The 19,208-nt window shown below is 47.3% G+C and overlaps 1 protein-coding gene across 1 annotated transcript in view; it reads left to right on the top strand.

Moving 5' to 3' along the window:
* Positions 1 to 19,208, top strand: part of LOC135561783 (von Willebrand factor A domain-containing protein 7-like) — a 53,731-nt gene that overhangs the window by 12,463 nt on the left and 22,060 nt on the right. The window lies entirely within an intron of this gene.

Here is a 19,208-nt window from a genome sequence, read left to right on the forward strand (position 1 = left end):
TGATTGACGGGCGGGTGGGGGGCGGGCGGGTTGAATAAAGAGAAAACTATACCATAAAAATGCCATAAATGTATATCTGCAGGATACATTGTATACAGTCCTTTTAGCATGATATATTATGTTTGATATGGTATTTATGAATTTGTGGATGTCCTTCATCCATTTGGTATGATGTGTTACAAATTACAATTCATATGATATGTTACGAATTTCAATTTGTTCTTGCTAACGTTAGCTAGTGGGCTAATGTTAGCTAGGTTAGAGGTTAGGGTTAGGGGGGTTAAGGTTAAGGTTAGGAGTTATGTCAAAGGGTTAAGGTAAGGGTCATGGATAAGGGAAGGGTTAGCTAAAAGGGTTAAGGTTAGGGTTATTAGGTTAGCTAACATGCTAAGTAGTTGCAAAGTAGCTACAAAGTAGTAAGTAGTTCAAAAGTTGCTAATTAGAAAAAATGCTAAAGTTGTCCGTGATGAGATTCGAACGCACAACATTTGGGTGGCTAGATGTCTGCGTTATATGCCCGGCCAACCACTCTCTGTTCATTGTTGCCTTAAGTAAACTTCTGTCTCTTGTAACCGTACCAAATGTAATATATGTTCATTGTGTTCATTTCAGTATCCAGGATAAACGGTAGAATTTACCCCATTTAGTAGACACTCTTATCCAGAGCAATTTACAGGAGCAAGGAGAGAGAGAGAGAGAGAGAGAGAGAGAGAGAGAGAGAGAGAGAGAGAGAGACTTTGACTTTTGGTCTTTCTTTATTGAAACATTCTCAATTCATTTAAAACTCACCCCCCCACTCCTAAAATAAAAAAATAAAAATATATCCTGTACAAATCACCATACACAAAAACCCTCTCCTACAACCGTATATCCAAAACATCTTCCCCAGCAATACAGACAGCCCCCCCAACACACCATATCTCCTCAAACATCTCCACACATTTGATCATTTTATAGTACTCAAACTCAACCCTAAGGCGCGCAGAGACCATCCCATTAAACAGTAGTAAAGGGTCTGTTATCCCCCCACCTCCGGGGTTTTCCACCCCTCCTCTCCCAGCAGTCTCAGGTCACCCAGCCTTTGTAAACCCCCTGCCATCAGTTGCCTCTGCAGGGTGGCCGACTGAACCGTTCTCAAAGGGATGGCTGGGTTGTGGAAGATAGGCTCCTCCCACACCCACTGCCCAGGCTCCACACCCCCTTCTCGTGTGGGCCTTAGCAGCTGCCAGGCCCTCAGCACCGCAGAGTAAAACTCTGAGAGACCTGCTGTACTCAGCCTCTCCAGCTTCATGAGGAACAGCTGCCGGTCCAACCCTAATCTGCCAGCTCTCCTCAGCAGCGCGCATAATGGTTCCCTCCAGCCAACATCAGTGTGGTACAGCAGTCTCTGCACCATCTTTAGTCGGAAAGCAGCCATCCTGCTCTCCAGTTCCACCAGGCCCTGTCCTCCTTCGTGGACGGTCATGTACAAAACTGCTGCCTTCAGCCAGTGATGTCCCGACCAAAAGAAGTCCACCAGCTTGCGTTGCAGGTCTGCAAGCAGACCGGCGGGGGGGTTGAGGACAGCCAGTTTATGCCACAAGGAAGATGCCACCAGGTTGTTGATTATCAGCACCCTCCCTCTATGTGACACTTGGGACAGGAGCCACCTCCACCTGGCCAGTCTTGTCACCACTGCCTGTGACAGCCCCTCCCAATTCTTGCTGACCCACCTCTCCGAGCCCAGGTACACCCCCAACACTTTAAGCCCTTCACAACCCCACTACAAACCCCCTGGAAGCAGAGGAGGAGCCCTATCCCCCCATGCCCCACATAACAGAGCTTTGCTCTTTCCCCAGTTTACCTTAGCTGATGAAGCTCCCTCGTACACCTTCAGACTGGTCTCTAGTTCCTGCATATCTTGCCCATCCCTGACCATCACAGAAACATCATCTGCATATGCTGAGACTGCTATTCCTGTCACCACATCCATGCCTGTCCAGCACACTCCCCGCAGTCTCCTGCGTAGCAGTCCTAAAAAAGGCTCAATGGCTATTGTGTACAGCTGCCCAGATTGAGGGCATCCTTGTCTAATGCCCCGTCTCACCCAGACTGGCCTACTGAGCCCCCCTCCCACCTTAACCATACATGACGCCCCAGCATACAACAGCTTCACACAGGTCACAAAACTCTTCCCAAACCCAAACACAGACATCACATTAAACAGATACTCATGATCCACTCTATCAAAAGCCTTCTCTTGATCTAAAGAGACCAGTCCAAAGTTCACATTAGAACCTCTCGACAAGTCCAACATGTCCCTAATCAAGAACAAGTTGTCCGTGATTGAGCGTCCCGGTACACAATATGTCTGGTCCTTGTGTATTATAGAGTCCAGATGGGACTTCAGTCTGTTAGAGAGGACCTTGGCAAAAATCTTGTAGTCCGCACAGAGTAATGCCACAGGCCTCCAGTTCTTAAGTTCACACAAGTCCCCTTTTTTGGGCAGGAGAGTCAGAGCCGCCCGACGGCAGCTCATCGGCAACTCTCCTACCCCGACGCATTCACGCAACACGCAAAATAAATCCTGTCCAATTGTTCCCCAGAATTTTTTGTAAAATTCCACTGGAAGTCCATCGACCCCGGGTGCACGACCGGGGGACATCTGGGTTACTGCCTCTGCCAGTTCATGTGACAACAGAGGAATGTCCATTTCATCCCTCTGTGCCCGAGAGAGCATAGGGAGTCCTGCGAACAAGACCTGAGCACACATAGGATCACACATTTCTGCCCTATACAATTCAGTATAAAACTCCACAGTCCGCTCCCGCATCTCCCCCACCACAGAGGTCACCCGCCCATCAGACAGCCGTAGACAATGCATACCCTTGGCTTCACTGCTCTGTCTTTCCAAACCAAAGAAGAAGGAGCTGGGAGCATCCATCTCCTTGAGCATGGAGAACCTAGCTCTTACAAGTGCTCCTTTTGCTTTAACCTGGAAAAAACTGCCCAGGTCCCTACGTAATTTGGCTAAGTTAGCCTGGAGGCCTACATTGCCTTGCCCCACCATCTCTACCTCCATCTCACTAATACACCGCTCTAGTTCCCCCAATACTCTCCTAGCCTCTGAGGATGAGAGAGCTGTGTACTGTTGACAGAAAAGCCGAATTTGCACTTTCCCCACATCCCACCATTGACTCAGAGACTCATACTCCTCTCTTCGCTGCCCCCATCTTTCCCAAAAAGTCTGGAAACCTGAGCAAAAAGTGGCATCTTGTAAGAGCTTTACATTGAACTTCCAATAAGATGCCTGCCGGGGCCATGGTGAAATAGACAGCCGAGCCATGGTTATGTGGTGATCCGAAAACCCCACTGGGAGAATGGTAGCACCCAGCAGCCTATTGCTCTGATTCCTGGACATGTAAAAACGATCAAGTCGAGCTGCACTCACCCTAGCCCCAAAAACCTTCACTCACGTATACTGTCTTGTGTTTGGATGTTTAGTTCTCCAAACATCCACTAGGTCAAACTGATTAAAGATGTCCCTTAACACTCCCACTGAATGAGGCTCTTCCCCATTTCTGTCTTTTGTAAAATCCATTGTACAGTTCCAGTCACCTCCGATCACTAGCGTCTCCTCAGGCGCTACTTGTGAGAGTTCCTGTCTAAGACTCCCAAATAGAACCCCTCTTTCTCTCCCTGTATTAGGCGCATACACATTTATAAAGACAAAACACATGTTGTTAATTTCTGCTTTAACAACAAGCAACCTACCCCTACACACCTCCTTTGAGGAGCAAATTTTTACAGCCAGACCCGGTGCAAAAAGGACTGCCACCCCTGCACTAAGATTTGTCCCATGGCTCAACACACTTGCCCCTTTCCACCAGAGCCCCCAATCAACTTCATTCACCACATCACTATGCGTCTCCTGCAGAAACAACACCTGTACTTTTTTTTGTTTTACATATTCACCCAACACACTCCTCTTTCCCGCATGTCTGGCGCCATTTATATTGAGCGAGCCTACCCGAAGAGTCTCCATAAGAAGTGGGAGAAAAGCCAGCAGAGAAATAGAGCAATAGCAAAGCTCAAAAAGCCCCAGTGTCAGTAAGAGAATTTAAACATTTAAACAGTGTCTGAAGGTAAACCTTTACGCACTGTTGTGACCCACTTCCTCAACCTAAACCGTTTCCTGGGTGAGAGGACACCATGCCCCTCATTACTCATAGCATGTTGTACTGATCTTACAAACTTTCTAGGATCAGGAAAAAAAGCCTCAAGATTAACTTTTTTCCCCTTAGTCTCATTCAGGAACCTTGTCAGTTCTCTCAACGTGTACTTAGACCCGTCTGGTTGACTGGCTGTCAGCTCCGGGCCAATTGAAGAGGAGTCTGAAAAAAATAACTCCTCATCCTCTTCCTCAGACTCACTTTCCTCCTCTTCTCTATCTCCCACCCTGACCACCTGCCCTTTCTCTCTGGGTAGGGCCTCACCCACAGCAACAGGCAACATTTCCATGGTGCCTTTGTCCACACCCTTTTTCCTTTTCCTCTTGACACCCTCCTCCTCCCCCCCTATTCTCTTACACTTCCCCACTATACTCTCCTCATCCACTAGAATAACCTGACTAGACGCAGTATCATCTGCACCACCCTCCATAGCATGACTAGGGCCAGCCTCAGCTACACCACCCTCCATAGCATGACTAGGGCCAGCCTCAGCTACACCACCCTCCATAGCATGACTAGGGCCAGCCTCAGCTACACCACCCTCCATAGCATGACTCGGCCCAGCATCATCTGCACCACCCTCCATAGCATGACTCGGCCCAGCATCATCTGCACCACCCTCCATAGCATGTCTAGGCCCAGCCTCAGCTACCCCACCATCTCTAGCCTGACTAGACCCAGCCTCCACTACCCTACCATCTCTAGCCTGACTAGACCCAGCCTCTGCTTCTCCACCATCTCTAGCCTGACTAGACCCAGCCTCCACTACCCTACCATCTCTAGCCTGACTAGGCCCAGCCTCATCTACACCACCATCTCTAGACTGACTAGGCCCAGCCTCTGCTGTCTGCATCTCCTTACCCCCTGCATTTTGACCTCGATTTCCCCCACTTGCGCTTGTACCCTCACCTTGTCTATGGCCTTAATGTGGGCACGCAAAGCTCTTGTGCCCCAAATCCCCACATTCAAAACACCGTAGACTATCTGTGCTGGCAAAACCTGCATAGAGCCCCTCCCCATGCCTCACTTTAAAATGCACATTTAGCTGTTGCTCATTATTGTTCAGAAACATAAACACTTGCCTCCTGAACGAAACAACGTGCTTAACGGCATCTGCCTGAAAACCTGCTGACAGTACACGGAAACCGCTAGCAAACTTACCAAAACGACTCAGCTCTTTCCTAATTTGATCATCCGTAATAAACGGAGGCAAATTTGCCACTACAACTCTTGTTGAAGGGGTAGAGAGAGGTGAAATTGACACCAACACATCCCTTACAAATATTCCGCTAGCAATTAGCCCTTTTCATGAACACAACCACAGCTTTGTTCATTCTAGAAGCAGAATGTATAAACTCAGCTCCTACCTGTTCACCGACCGCGAGCAGAACCTCCTCCACCTTAACTCCGTTCTCAGGAACACACCTGAATCCATGCTGTATCGACAGCGTCTCCTCCGCGCTAGGCTGAGAAGCCATTGCGCACACTACACCTTCCAACCCCCAGGAAAGTTACTCTGTCCTCTTCCACCCTAACTTTGAAAAAAAACTTTGGATACCGCTAAAAACAAATATTGCATTAACCCTCCACCATAGAAAATAACATGTAAAGAAAAGAATCAAGAAAGTTACTTAGGATAGAGCTCTCCACACCAAACACCCAAACTCCAAAAACTCCCAGCATGCACTGAGAGAGAGAGAGAGAGAGAGAGGGAGAGAGGGAGAGAGAGAGAGAGAGAGAGAGAGAGAGAGAGAGAGAGAGAGAGAGAGAGAGAGAGAGAGAGAGAGAGAGGGAGAGAGAGAGAAAGGGGGGGAGTCCAACACTTTCAAGAATCAAGGCATATAAGATCAGGAGTTGCAGACCTGAGATAAATCAGACACTTCTTTAGACCTGCATCTGATGGCGCCTCACAGACTGGAGGACAGCCAGCAAGATAAATCTAACCCTTGGTTTTCTTCTGAACTATCTGAGCTCATTTAGATGAGAAATCCGGCCTGGGCCAAAGCAAGGAAAACTGCCTGTGTAGTTGTCTGGCAATCTTTCAGACAACTGAGAAAGAGACGTACAATCTACGTTAAGAAAGCTTTTTAAGCTCTATCTCTGACTCTGCTGGTGATCGTACATATTTTTTGGGGAAAACAGTAAATGTACTGAAGCGTACAAATTCCTCTTCTTTCCTGCCTAAGCAAGTTCTATCTGAATCTGGCATCATAACGGAGAACACTGGGACACGTGGAGCTTTTTTATCATCATTTTATCTCGGCTGGCTTTTTATTTTGCTGGTCAATCAATCGACTGCCTTTCCCTCTTCCAGCCTCTAGCTGACTTGACTGTTAACCCGTCAACTTCTAGTGAATCTTTGGTTGTCATTGCAACAGTTCACTGTGATGTGCTAGATGCCTTGCTTAAGATTCATGTCAAATAATCCACTGGGCCTGATATGCTTGATCCAATTTTGGCTACAGCTGTCTGCCCCCCTGATTGTTGAATCATTAACCAATATTTTTAATCTGATGGACTCCCGAGTGGTGCAGCGGTCTAAGGCACTGCATCTCAGTGCTACAGGTGTCACTACAGACCCTGGTTTGATTCCAGGTTGTATCACAATCCGGCCATGATTGGTAGTTCCATAGGGCGGCTCACAATCGGCGCAGCGTCGTCCGGGTTTGGCCGGGATAGGTTGTCATTCTAAATAAGAATTTGTTCTTAACTGACTTGCCTGGTTAAATAAAGGTTAAAAATGAAAGATTATATATGATACTATCCCCCAAGGTTTGGAAGGCGGCCCATGTGCTCCCCTTTCACAAAAGTGATGACCCTTGTGACCTAAATAATGAATCGCCCTATCTCTAAATGTTCTTGACTAGCTAAAAATATTAGAATCCTTGATTCATTCTTAAGCTAAGATCTTTCTTATCTTTGAAATGTACATCGGTCAGGTTGTAGACTAGGTCGTAGCACTATCTCTGCTGCATCCAGGGTTCTAAATGTACATCGGTCAGGTTGTAGACCAGGTCGTAGCACTATCTCTGCTGCATCCATGGTTCTAAATGTACATCGGTCAGGTTGTAGACTAGGTCGTAGCACTATCTCTGCTGCATTCATGGTTCTAAATGTACATCGGTCAGGTTGTCAGGTTGCACTATCTCTGCTGCATCCATGGTTCTAAATGTACAGCACTATCTCTGCTGCATCCATGGTTCTAAATGTACATCGGTCAGGTTGTAGACCAGGTCGTAGCACTATCTCTGCTGCATCCATGGTTCTAAATGTACATCGGTCAGGTTGTAGACCAGGTCGTAGCACTATCTCTGCTGCATCCATGGTTATAAATGTACATCGGTCAGGTTGTAGACCAGGTCGTAGCACTATCTCTGCTGCATTCATGGTTCTAAATGTACATCGGTCAGGTTGTAGACCAGGTCGTAGCACTATCTCTGCTGCATCCATGGTTCTAAATGTACATCGGTCAGGTTGTAGACCAGGTCGTAGCACTATCTCTGCTGCATCCATGGTTCTAAATGTACATCGGTCAGGTTGTAGACCAGGTCGTAGCACTATCTCTGCTGCATCCATGGTTCTAAATGTACATCGGTCAGGTTGTAGACCAGGTCGTAGCACTATCTCTGCTGCATCCATGGTTCTAAATGTACATCGGTCAGGTTGTAGACCAGGTCGTCCAGCACTATCTCTGCTGCATCCATGGTTCTAAATGTACATCGGTCAGGTTGTAGACCAGGTCGTAGCACTATCTCTGCTGCATCCATGGTTCTAAATGTACATCGGTCAGGTTGTAGACCAGGTCGTAGCACTATCTCTGCTGCATCCATGGTTCTAAATGTACATCGGTCAGGTTGTAGACCAGGTCGTAGCACTATCTCTGCTGCATCCATGGTTCTAAATGTACATCTAAATGTACATCGGTCAGGTTGTAGACCAGGTCGTAGCACTATCTCTGCTGCATCCATGGTTATAAATGTACATCGGTCAGGTTGTAGACCAGGTCGTAGCACTATCTCTGCTGCATCCATGGTTCTAAATGTACATCGGTCAGGTTGTAGACTAGGTCGTAGCACTATCTCTGCTGCATCCATGGTTCTAAATGTACATCGGTCAGGTTGTAGACGAGGTCGTAGCACTATCTCTGCTGCATTCATGGTTCTAAATGTACATCGGTCAGGTTGTAGACGAGGTCGTAGCACTATCTCTGCTGCATCCATGGTTCTAAATGTACATCGGTCAGGTTGTAGACCAGGTCGTAGCACTATCTCTGCTGCATCCATGGTTCTAAATGTACATCGGTCAGGTTGTAGACCAGGTCGTAGCACTATCTCTGCTGCATCCATGGTTCTAAATGTACATCGGTCAGGTTGTAGACGAGGTCGTAGCACTATCTCTGCTGCATTCATGGTTCTAAATGTACATCGGTCAGGTTGTAGGTCAGCACTATCTCTGCTGTCCATGGTTCTAAATGTACATCGGTCAGGTTGTAGACCAGGTCGTAGCACTATCTCTGCTGCATCCATGGTTCTAAATGTACATCGGTCAGGTTGTAGACCAGGTCGTAGCACTATCTCTGCTGCATCCATGGTTCTAAATGTACATCGGTCAGGTTGTAGACCAGGTCGTAGCACTATCTCTGCTGCATCCATGGTTCTAAATGTACATCGGTCAGGTTGTAGACTAGGTCGTAGCACTATCTCTGCTGCATTCATGGTTCTAAATGTACATCGGTCAGGTTGTAGACGAGGTCGTAGCACTATCTCTGCTGCATCCATGGTTCTAAATGTACATCGGTCAGGTTGTAGACCAGGTCGTAGCACTATCTCTGCTGCATCCATGGTTCTAAATGTACATCGGTCAGGTTGTAGACCAGGTCGTAGCACTATCTCTGCTGCATCCATGGTTCTAAATGTACATCGGTCAGGTTGTAGACCAGGTCGTAGCACTATCTCTGCTGCATCCATGGTTCTAAATGTACATCGGTCAGGTTGTAGACCAGGTCGTAGCACTATCTCTGCTGCATCCATGGTTCTAAATGTACATCAGGGTCAGGTTGTCCAGATCGGTCAGGTTGTAGACCAGGTCGTAGCACTATCTCTGCTGCATCCATGGTTCTAAATGTACATCGGTCAGGTTGTAGACCAGGTCGTAGCACTATCTCTGCTGCATCCATGGTTCTAAATGTACATCGGTCAGGTTGTAGACCAGGTCGTAGCACTATCTCTGCTGCATCCATGGTTCTAAATGTACATCGGTCAGGTTGTAGACCAGGTCGTAGCACTATCTCTGCTGCATCCATGGTTCTAAATGTACATCGGTCAGGTTGTAGACCAGGTCGTAGCACTATCTCTGCTGCATCCATGGTTCTAAATGTACATCGGTCAGGTTGTAGACCAGGTCGTAGCACTATCTCTGCTGCATCCATGGTTCTAAATGTACATCGGTCAGGTTGTAGACCAGGTCGTAGCACTATCTCTGCTGCATCCATGGTTGCATCCATGGTTCTATGTAAATGTACATCGGTCAGGTTGTAGACCAGGTCGTAGCACTATCTCTGCTGCATCCATGGTTCTAAATGTACATCGGTCAGGTTGTAGACCAGGTCGTAGCACTATCTCTGCTGCATCCATGGTTCTAAATGTACATCGGTCAGGTTGTAGACCAGGTCGTAGCACTATCTCTGCTGCATCCATGGTTCTAAATGTACATCGGTCAGGTTGTAGACCAGGTCGTAGCACTATCTCTGCTGCATCCATGGTTCTAAATGTACATCGGTCAGGTTGTAGACCAGGTCGTAGCACTATCTCTGCTGCATCCATGGTTCTAAATGTACATCGGTCAGGTTGTAGACCAGGTCGTAGCACTATCTCTGCTGCATCCATGGTTCTAAATGTACATCGGTCAGGTTGTAGACCAGGCACTATCTCTGCTGCATCCATGGTTCACTATCTCTGACTGCATCCATGGTTCTAAATGTACATCGGTCAGGTTGTAGACTAGGTCGTAGCACTATCTCTGCTGCATTCATGGTTCTAAATGTACATCGGTCAGGTTGTAGACCAGGTCGTAGCACTATCTCTGCTGCATCCATGGTTCTAAATGTACATCGGTCAGGTTGTAGACCAGGTCTAAATGTACATCGGTCAGGTTGTAGTAGCACTATCTCTGCTGCATCCATGGTTCTAAATGTACATCGGTCAGGTTGTAGACCAGGTCGTAGCACTATCTCTGCTGCATCCATGGTTCTAAATGTACATCGGTCAGGTTGTAGACCAGGTCGTAGCACTATCTCTGCTGCATCCATGGTTCTAAATGTACATCGGTCAGGTTGTAGACCAGGTCGTAGCACTATCTCTGCTGCATCCATGGTTCTAAATGTACATCGGTCAGGTTGTAGACCAGGTCGTAGCACTATCTCTGCTGCATCCATGGTTCTAAATGTACATCGGTCAGGTTGTAGACCAGGTCGTAGCACTATCTCTGCTGCATCCATGGTTCTAAATGTACATCGGTCAGGTTGTAGACCAGGTCGTAGCACTATCTCTGCTGCATCCATGGTTCTAAATGTACATCGGTCAGGTTGTAGACCAGGTCGTAGCACTATCTCTGCTGCATCCATGGTTCTAAATGTACATCGGTCAGGTTGTAGACCAGGTCGTAGCACTATCTCTGCTGCATCCATGGTTCTAAATGTACATCGGTCAGGTTGTAGACCAGGTCGTAGCACTATCTCTGCTGCATCCATGGTTCTAAATGTACATCGGTCAGGTTGTAGACCAGGTCGTAGCACTATCTCTGCTGCATCCATGGTTCTAAATGTACATCGGTCAGGTTGTAGACCAGGTCGTAGCACTATCTCTGCTGCATCCATGGTTCTAAATGTACATCGGTCAGGTTGTAGACCAGGTCGTAGCACTATCTCTGCTGCATCCATGGTTCTAAATGTACATCGGTCAGGTTGTAGACCAGCACTATCTCTGCTGCATCCATGGTTCACTATCTCTGCTGCATCCATGGTTCTAAATGTACATCGGTCAGGTTGTAGACCAGGTCGTAGCACTATCTCTGCTGCATCCATGGTTCTAAATGTACATCGGTCAGGTTGTAGACCAGGTCGTAGCACTATCTCTGCTGCATCCATGGTTCTAAATGTACATCGGTCTAGACCAGGTCTAGCACTATCTCTGCTGCATCCATGGTTCTAAATGTACATCGGTCAGGTTGTAGACCAGGTCGTAGCACTATCTCTGCTGCATCCATGGTTCTAAATGTACATCGGTCAGGTTGTAGACCAGGTCGTAGCACTATCTCTGCTGCATCCATGGTTCTAAATGTACATCGGTCAGGTTGTAGACCAGGTCGTAGCACTATCTCTGCTGCATCCATGGTTCTAAATGTACATCGGTCAGGTTGTAGACCAGGTCGTAGCACTATCTCTGCTGCATCCATGGTTCTAAATGTACATCGGTCAGGTTGTAGACCAGGTCGTAGCACTATCTCTGCTGCATCCATGGTTCTAAATGTACATCGGTCAGGTTGTAGACCAGGTAGACCAGGTAGCACTATCTCTGCTGCATCCATGGTTCTAAATGTACATCGGTCAGGTTGTAGACCAGGTCGTAGCACTATCTCTGCTGCATCCATGGTTCTAAATGTACATCGGTCAGGTCAGGTTGCACTATCTCTGCTGCATCCATGGTTCTAAATGTACATCGGTCAGGTTGTCAGGTAGCACTATCTCTGCTGCATCCATGGTTCTAAATGTACATCGGTCAGGTTGTAGACCAGGTCGTAGCACTATCTCTGCTGCATCCATGGTTCTAAATGTACATCGGTCAGGTTGTAGACCAGGTCGTAGCACTATCTCTGCTGCATCCATGGTTCTAAATGTACATCGGTCAGGTTGTAGACCAGGTCGTAGCACTATCTCTGCTGCATCCATGGTTCTAAATGTACATCGGTCAGGTTGTAGACATCCATGGGTACATCGGTCAGGTTGCACTATCTCTGCTGCATCCATGGTTCTAAATGTACATCGGTCAGGTTGTAGACCAGGTCGTAGCACTATCTCTGCTGCATCCATGGTTCTAAATGTACATCGGTCAGGTTGTAGACCAGGTCGTAGCACTATCTCTGCTGCATCCATGGTTCTAAATGTACATCGGTCAGGTTGTAGACCAGGTACGTAGCACTATCTCACTATCTGCTGCATCCATGGTTCTAAATGTACATCGGTCAGGTTGTAGACCAGGTCGTAGCACTATCTCTGCTGCATCCATGGTTCTAAATGTACATCGGTCAGGTTGTAGACCAGGTCGCACTATCTCTGCTGCATCCACTATCTCTGCTGCATCCATGGTTCTAAATGTACATCGGTCAGGTTGTAGACCAGGTCGTAGCACTATCTCTGCTGCATCCATGGTTCTAAATGTACATCTGCTGTCATGGTTCTAAATGTACATCGGACCAGGTCGTAGCACTATCTCTGCTGCATCCATGGTTCTAAATGTACATCGGTCAGGTTGTAGACCAGGTCGTAGCACTATCTCTGCTGCATCCATGGTTCTAAATGTACATCGGTCAGGTTGTAGACCAGGTCGTAGCACTATCTCTGCTGCATCCATGGTTCTAAATGTACATCGGTCAGGTTGTAGACCAGGTCGTAGCACTATCTCTGCTGCATCCATGGTTCTAAATGTACATCGGTCAGGTTGTAGACCAGGTCGTAGCACTATCTCTGCTGCATCCATGGTTCTAAATGTACATCGGTCAGGTTGTAGACCAGGTCGTAGCACTATCTCTGCTGCATCCATGGTTCTAAATGTACATCGGTCAGGTTGTAGACCAGGTCGTAGCACTATCTCTGCTGCATCCATGGTTCTAAATGTACATCGGTCAGGTTGTAGACCAGGTCGTAGCACTATCTCTGCTGCATCCATGGTTCTAAATGTACATCGGTCAGGTTGTAGACCAGGTCGTAGCACTATCTCTGCATCCATGGTTCTAAATCCATGGTTCTAAATGCATCCATGGTTCTAAATCGGTCAGGTTGTAGACCAGGTCGTAGCACTATCTCTGCTGCATCCATGGTTCTAAATGTACATCGGTCAGGTTGTAGACCAGGTCGTAGCACTATCTCTGCTGCATCCATGGTTCTAAATGTACATCGGTCAGGTTGTAGACCACTATCTCTGCTGCATCCATGGTTCTAAATGCACTATCTCTGCTGCATCCATGGTTCTAAATGTACATCGGTCAGGTTGTAGACCAGGTCGTAGACCAGGTCGTACATCGGTCAGGTTGTAGACTAGGTCGTAGCACTATCTCTGCTGCATCCATGGTTCTAAATGTACATCGGTCAGGTTGTAGACCAGGTCGTAGCACTATCTCTGCTGCATCCATGGTTCTAAATGTACATCGGTCAGGTTGTAGACCAGGTCGTAGCACTATCTCTGCTGCATCCATGGTTCTAAATGTACATCGGTCAGGTTGTAGACCAGGTCGTAGCACTATCTCTGCTGCATCCATGGTTCTAAATGTACATCGGTCAGGTTGTAAAGACGGTCAGGTTGTAGACCAGGCAGCACTATCTCTGCTGCATCCATGGTTCTAAATGTACATCGGTCAGGTTGTAGACCAGGTCGTAGCACTATCTCTGCTGCATCCATGGTTCTAAATGTACATCGGTCAGGTTGTAGACCAGGTCGTAGCACTATCTCTGCTGCATCCATGGTTCTAAATGTACATCGGTCAGGTTGTAGACCAGGTCGTAGCACTATCTCTGCTGCATCCATGGTTCTAAATGTACATAGACCAGGTCAGGTTGTAGACAGGTTGTAGACTAGGTCGTAGCATCCATGGTTCTAAACTATCTCTGCTGCATCCATGGTTCTAAATGTACATCGGTCAGGTTGTAGACCAGGTCGTAGCACTATCTCTGCTGCATCCATGGTTCTAAATGTACATCGGTCAGGTTGTAGACCAGGTCGTAGCACTATCTCTGCTGCATCCATGGTTCTAAATGTACATCGGTCAGGTTGTAGACCAGGTCGTAGCACTATCTCTGCTGCATCCATGGTTCTAAATGTACATCGGTCAGGTTGTAGACCAGGTCGTAGCACTATCTCTGCTGCATCCATGGTTCTAAATGTACATCGGTCAGGTTGTAGACCAGGTCTGCTGCATCCAGCACTATCTCTGCTGCATCCATGGTTCTAAATGTACATCGGTCAGGTTGTAGACCAGGTCGTAGCACTATCTCTGCTGCATCCATGGTTCTAAATGTACATCGGTCAGGTTGTAGACCAGGTCGTAGCACTATCTCTGCTGCATCCATGGTTCTAAATGTACATCGGTCAGGTTGTAGACTAGGTCGTAGCACTATCTCTGCTGCATCCATGGTTCTAAATGTACATCGGTCAGGTTGTAGACCGAGGTCTGCTGCATCCACTATCTCTGCTGCATCCATGGTTCTAAATGTACATCGGTCAGGTTGTAGACCAGGTCGTAGCACTATCTCTGCTGCATCCATGGTTCTAAATGTACATCGGTCAGGTTGTAGACCAGGTCGTAGCACTATCTCTGCTGCATCCATGGTTCTAAATGTACATCGGTCAGGTTGTAGACCAGGTCGTAGCACTATCTCTGCTGCATCCATGGTTCTAAATGTACATCGGTCAGGTTGTAGACCAGGTCGTAGCACTATCTCTGCTGCATCCATGGTTCTAAATGTACATCCAGGTCAGGTTGTTCTAAATGACGGTCAGGTTGTAGACCGTAGCACTATCTCTGCTGCATCCATGGTTCTAAATGTACATCGGTCAGGTTGTAGACCAGGTCGTAGCACTATCTCTGCTGCATCCATGGTTCTAAATGTACACGGTCAGGTCATCTCTGGTTAAATGTACATCGGTCAGGTTGTGGACCAGGTCGTAGCACTATCTCTGCTCATCGGTCAGGTTGTAGACCAGGTCGTAGCACTATCTCTGCTGCATCCATGGTTCTAAATGTACATCAGGTTGTCAGGTTGGTTCTAAATGACATCGGTCAGGGTCCAGGTAGCACTATCTCTGCTGCATCCATGGTTCTAAATGTACATCGGTCAGGTTGTAGACCAGGTCGTAGCACTATCTCTGCTGCATCCATGGTTCTAAATGTACATCGGTCAGGTTGTAGACCAGGTCGTAGCACTATCTCTGCTGCATCCATGGTTCTAAATGTACATCGGTCAGGTTGTAGACCAGGTCGTAGCACTATCTCTGCTGCATCCATGGTTCTAAATGTACATCGGTCAGGTTGTAGACCAGGTCGTAGCACTATCTCTGCTGCATCCATGGTTCTAAATGTACATCGGTCAGGTTGTAGACCAGGTCGTAGCACTATCTCTCTGCATCCATGCATCCATGGTTCTAAATGTACATCGGTCAGGTTGTACATCGGTCAGGTTGTAGACCAGGTCGTAGCACTATCTCTGCTGCATCCATGGTTCTAAATGTACATCGGTCAGGTTGTAGACCAGGTCGTAGCACTATCTCTGCTGCATCCATGGTTCTAAATGTACATCGGTCAGGTTGTAGACCAGGTCGTAGCACTATCTCTGCTGCATCCATGGTTCTAAATGTACATCGGTCAGGTTGTAGACCAGGTCGTAGCACTATCTCTGCTGCATCCATGGTTCTAAATGTACATCGGTCAGGTTGTAGACCATCTCTGCTGTCATGGTTCTAAATGCACTATCTCTGCTGCATCCATGGTTCTAAATGTACATCGGTCAGGTTGTAGACCAGGTCGTAGCACTATCTCTGCTGCATCCATGGTTCTAAATGTACATCGGTCAGGTTGTAGACCAGGTCGTAGCACTATCTCTGCTGCATCCATGGTTCTAAATGTACATCGGTCAGGTTGTAGACCAGGTCGTAGCACTATCTCTGCTGCATCCATGGTTCTAAATGTACATCGGTCAGGTTGTCAGGTCGTAGCACTATCTCTGCTGCATCCATGGTTCTAAATGTACATCGGTCAGGTTGTAGACCTGCTGCATCCAGGTCGTAGCACTATCTCTGCTGCATCCATGGTTCTAAATGTACATCGGTCAGGTTGTAGACCAGGTCGTAGCACTATCTCTGCTGCATCCATGGTTCTAAATGTACATCGGTCAGGTTGTAGACCAGGTCGTAGCACTATCTCTGCTGCATCCATGGTTCTAAATGTACATCGGTCAGGTTGTAGACCAGGTCGTAGCACTATCTCTGCTGCATCCATGGTTCTAAATGTACATCGGTCAGGTTGTTGTAGCACTATCTCTGCTGCATCCATGGTTCTAAATGTACATCGGTCAGGTTGTAGCACTAGCACTATCTCTGCTGCATCCATGGTTCTAAATGTACATCGGTCAGGTTGTAGACCAGGTCGTAGCACTATCTCTGCTGCATCCATGGTTCTAAATGTACATCGGTCAGGTTGTAGACCAGGTCGTAGCACTATCTCTGCTGCATCCATGGTTCTAAATGTACATCGGTCAGGTTGTAGACTGCATCCATGGTTCTAAATGTCGTAGCACTATCTCTGCTGCATCCATGGTTCTAAATGTACATCGGTCAGGTTGTAGACCAGGTCGTAGCACTATCTCTGCTGCATCCATGGTTCTAAATGTAGGCACTATCTCTGCTGCATCCATGGTTCTAAATCGGTCAGGTTGTAGACCAGGTCGTAGCACTATCTCTGCTGCATCCATGGTTCTAAAATGTACATCGGTCAGGTTGTAAAGACCAGGTGTAGCACTATCTCTGCTGCATCCATGGTTCTAAATGTACATCGGTCAGGTTGTAGACCAGGTCGTAGCACTATCTCTGCTGCATCCATGGTTCTAAATGTACATCGGTCAGGTTGTAGACCAGGTCGTAGCACTATCTCTGCTGCATCCATGGTTCTAAATGTACATCGGTCAGGTTGTAGACCAGGTCGTAGCACTATCTCTGCTGCATCCATGGTTCTAAATGTACATCGGTCAGGTTGTAGACCAGGTCGTAGCACTATCTCTGCTGCATCCATGGTTCTAAATGTACATCGGTCAGGTTGTAGACCAGGTCGTAGCACTATCTCTGCTGCATCCATGGTTCTAAATGTACATGGTTCTCGGTCAGGTTGTAGACCAGGTCGTAGCACTATCTCTGCTGCATCCATGGTTCTAAATGTACATCGGTCAGGTTGTAGACCAGTCAGCACTATCTCTGCTGCATCCATGGCACTATCTCTGCTGCATCTCTGCTGCATCCATGGTTCTAAATGTACATCGGTCAGGTTGTAGACCAGGTCGTAGCACTATCTCTGCTGCATCCATGGTTCTAAATGTCAGGTTGTAGACATCTGGTCAGGTTGTAAAGACCAGGTCGTAGCACTATCTCTGCTGCATCCATGGTTCTAAATGTACATCGGTCAGGTTGTAGACAGGTCGTAGCACTATCTCTGCTGCATCCATGGTTCTAAATGTACATCGGTCAGGTTGTAGACCAGGTCGTAGCACTATCTCTGCTGCATCCATGGTTCTAAATGTACATCGGTCAGGTTGTAGACCAGGTCGTAGCACTATCTCTGCTGCATCCATGGTTCTAAATGTACATCGGTCAGGTTGTAGACCAGGTCGTAGCACTATCTCTGCTGCATCCATGGTTCTAAATGTACATCGGTCAGGTTGTAGACCAGGTCGTAGCACTATCTCTGCTGCATCCATGGTTCTAAATGTACATCGGTCAGGTTGTAGACCAGGTCGTAGCACTATCTCTGCTGCATCCATGGTTCTAAATGTACATCGGTCAGGTGCATCCATGGTTCTAAATGACGGTCAGGTTGGACCAGGTCGTAGCACTATCTCTGCTGCATCCATGGTTCTAAATGTACATCAGGTTGTCAGGTTGCACTATCTCTGCTGCATCCATGGTTCTAAATGGTCAGGTTGTAGACCACGTAGCACTATCTCTGCTGCATCCATGGTTCTAAATGTACATCGGTCAGGTTGTAGACCAGGTCGTAGCACTATCTCTGCTGCATCCATGGTTCTAAATGTACATCGGTCAGGTTGTAGACCAGGTCGTAGCACTATCTCTGCTGCATCCATGGTTCTAAATGTACATCGGTCAGGTTGTAGACCAGGTCGTAGCACTATCTCTGCTGCATCCATGGTTCTAAATGTACATCGGTCAGGTTGTAGACCAGGTCGTAGCACTATCTCTGCTGCATCCATGGTTCTAAATGTACATCGGTCAGGTTGTAGACCAGGTCGTAGCACCATCTCTGCTGCATCCATGGTTCTAAATGTACATCGGTCAGGATGTAGACCATGTAGCACATCATGGGTCAGGTCGTAGCACTATCTCTGCTGCATCCATGGTTCTAAATGTACATCGGTCAGGTTGTAGACCAGGTCATCTCTGCTGCATCCATGGTTCTAAATGTACATCGGTCAGGTTGTAGACCAGGTCGTAGCACCATCTCTGCTGCATCCATGGTTCTAAATGTACATCGGTCAGGTTGTAGACCAGGTCGTAGCACCATCTCTGCTGCATCCATGGTTCTAAATGTACATCGGTCAGGTTGTAGACCAGGTCGTAGCACCATCTCTGCTGCATCCATGGTTCTAAATGTACACCGGTCAGGTTGTACCAATTGGATACCACGAAATTGGGGGTAAAAAAAATAATATATGTTTATGTCTCGCAGATTGCTGAACTGATGTTCCTATCGGTCCTAGACTATGGTGACATCATCTATATGAATGTAGATGCCACCTCATTAAAGCCATTAGATGCAGTTTGTCACTGCGCTTTATTACCGGTGACAATTTTACTGTTCAGCACAGCATTCTCTACCAGGAAGTTGGCTTGGCCTCTTTGATGTCACATTGCTATGATTTCATTTATAAACATCATTACTAAACTTTAGACATACGAGTTACCACACCCGGTCTCAGGGATGGAAATTCCTTTGGTCTCTACTGAG

Source organism: Oncorhynchus nerka, linkage group LG18, assembly GCF_034236695.1.
Source record: "Oncorhynchus nerka isolate Pitt River linkage group LG18, Oner_Uvic_2.0, whole genome shotgun sequence".
Classification (NCBI taxonomy): domain Eukaryota; kingdom Metazoa; phylum Chordata; class Actinopteri; order Salmoniformes; family Salmonidae; genus Oncorhynchus; species Oncorhynchus nerka.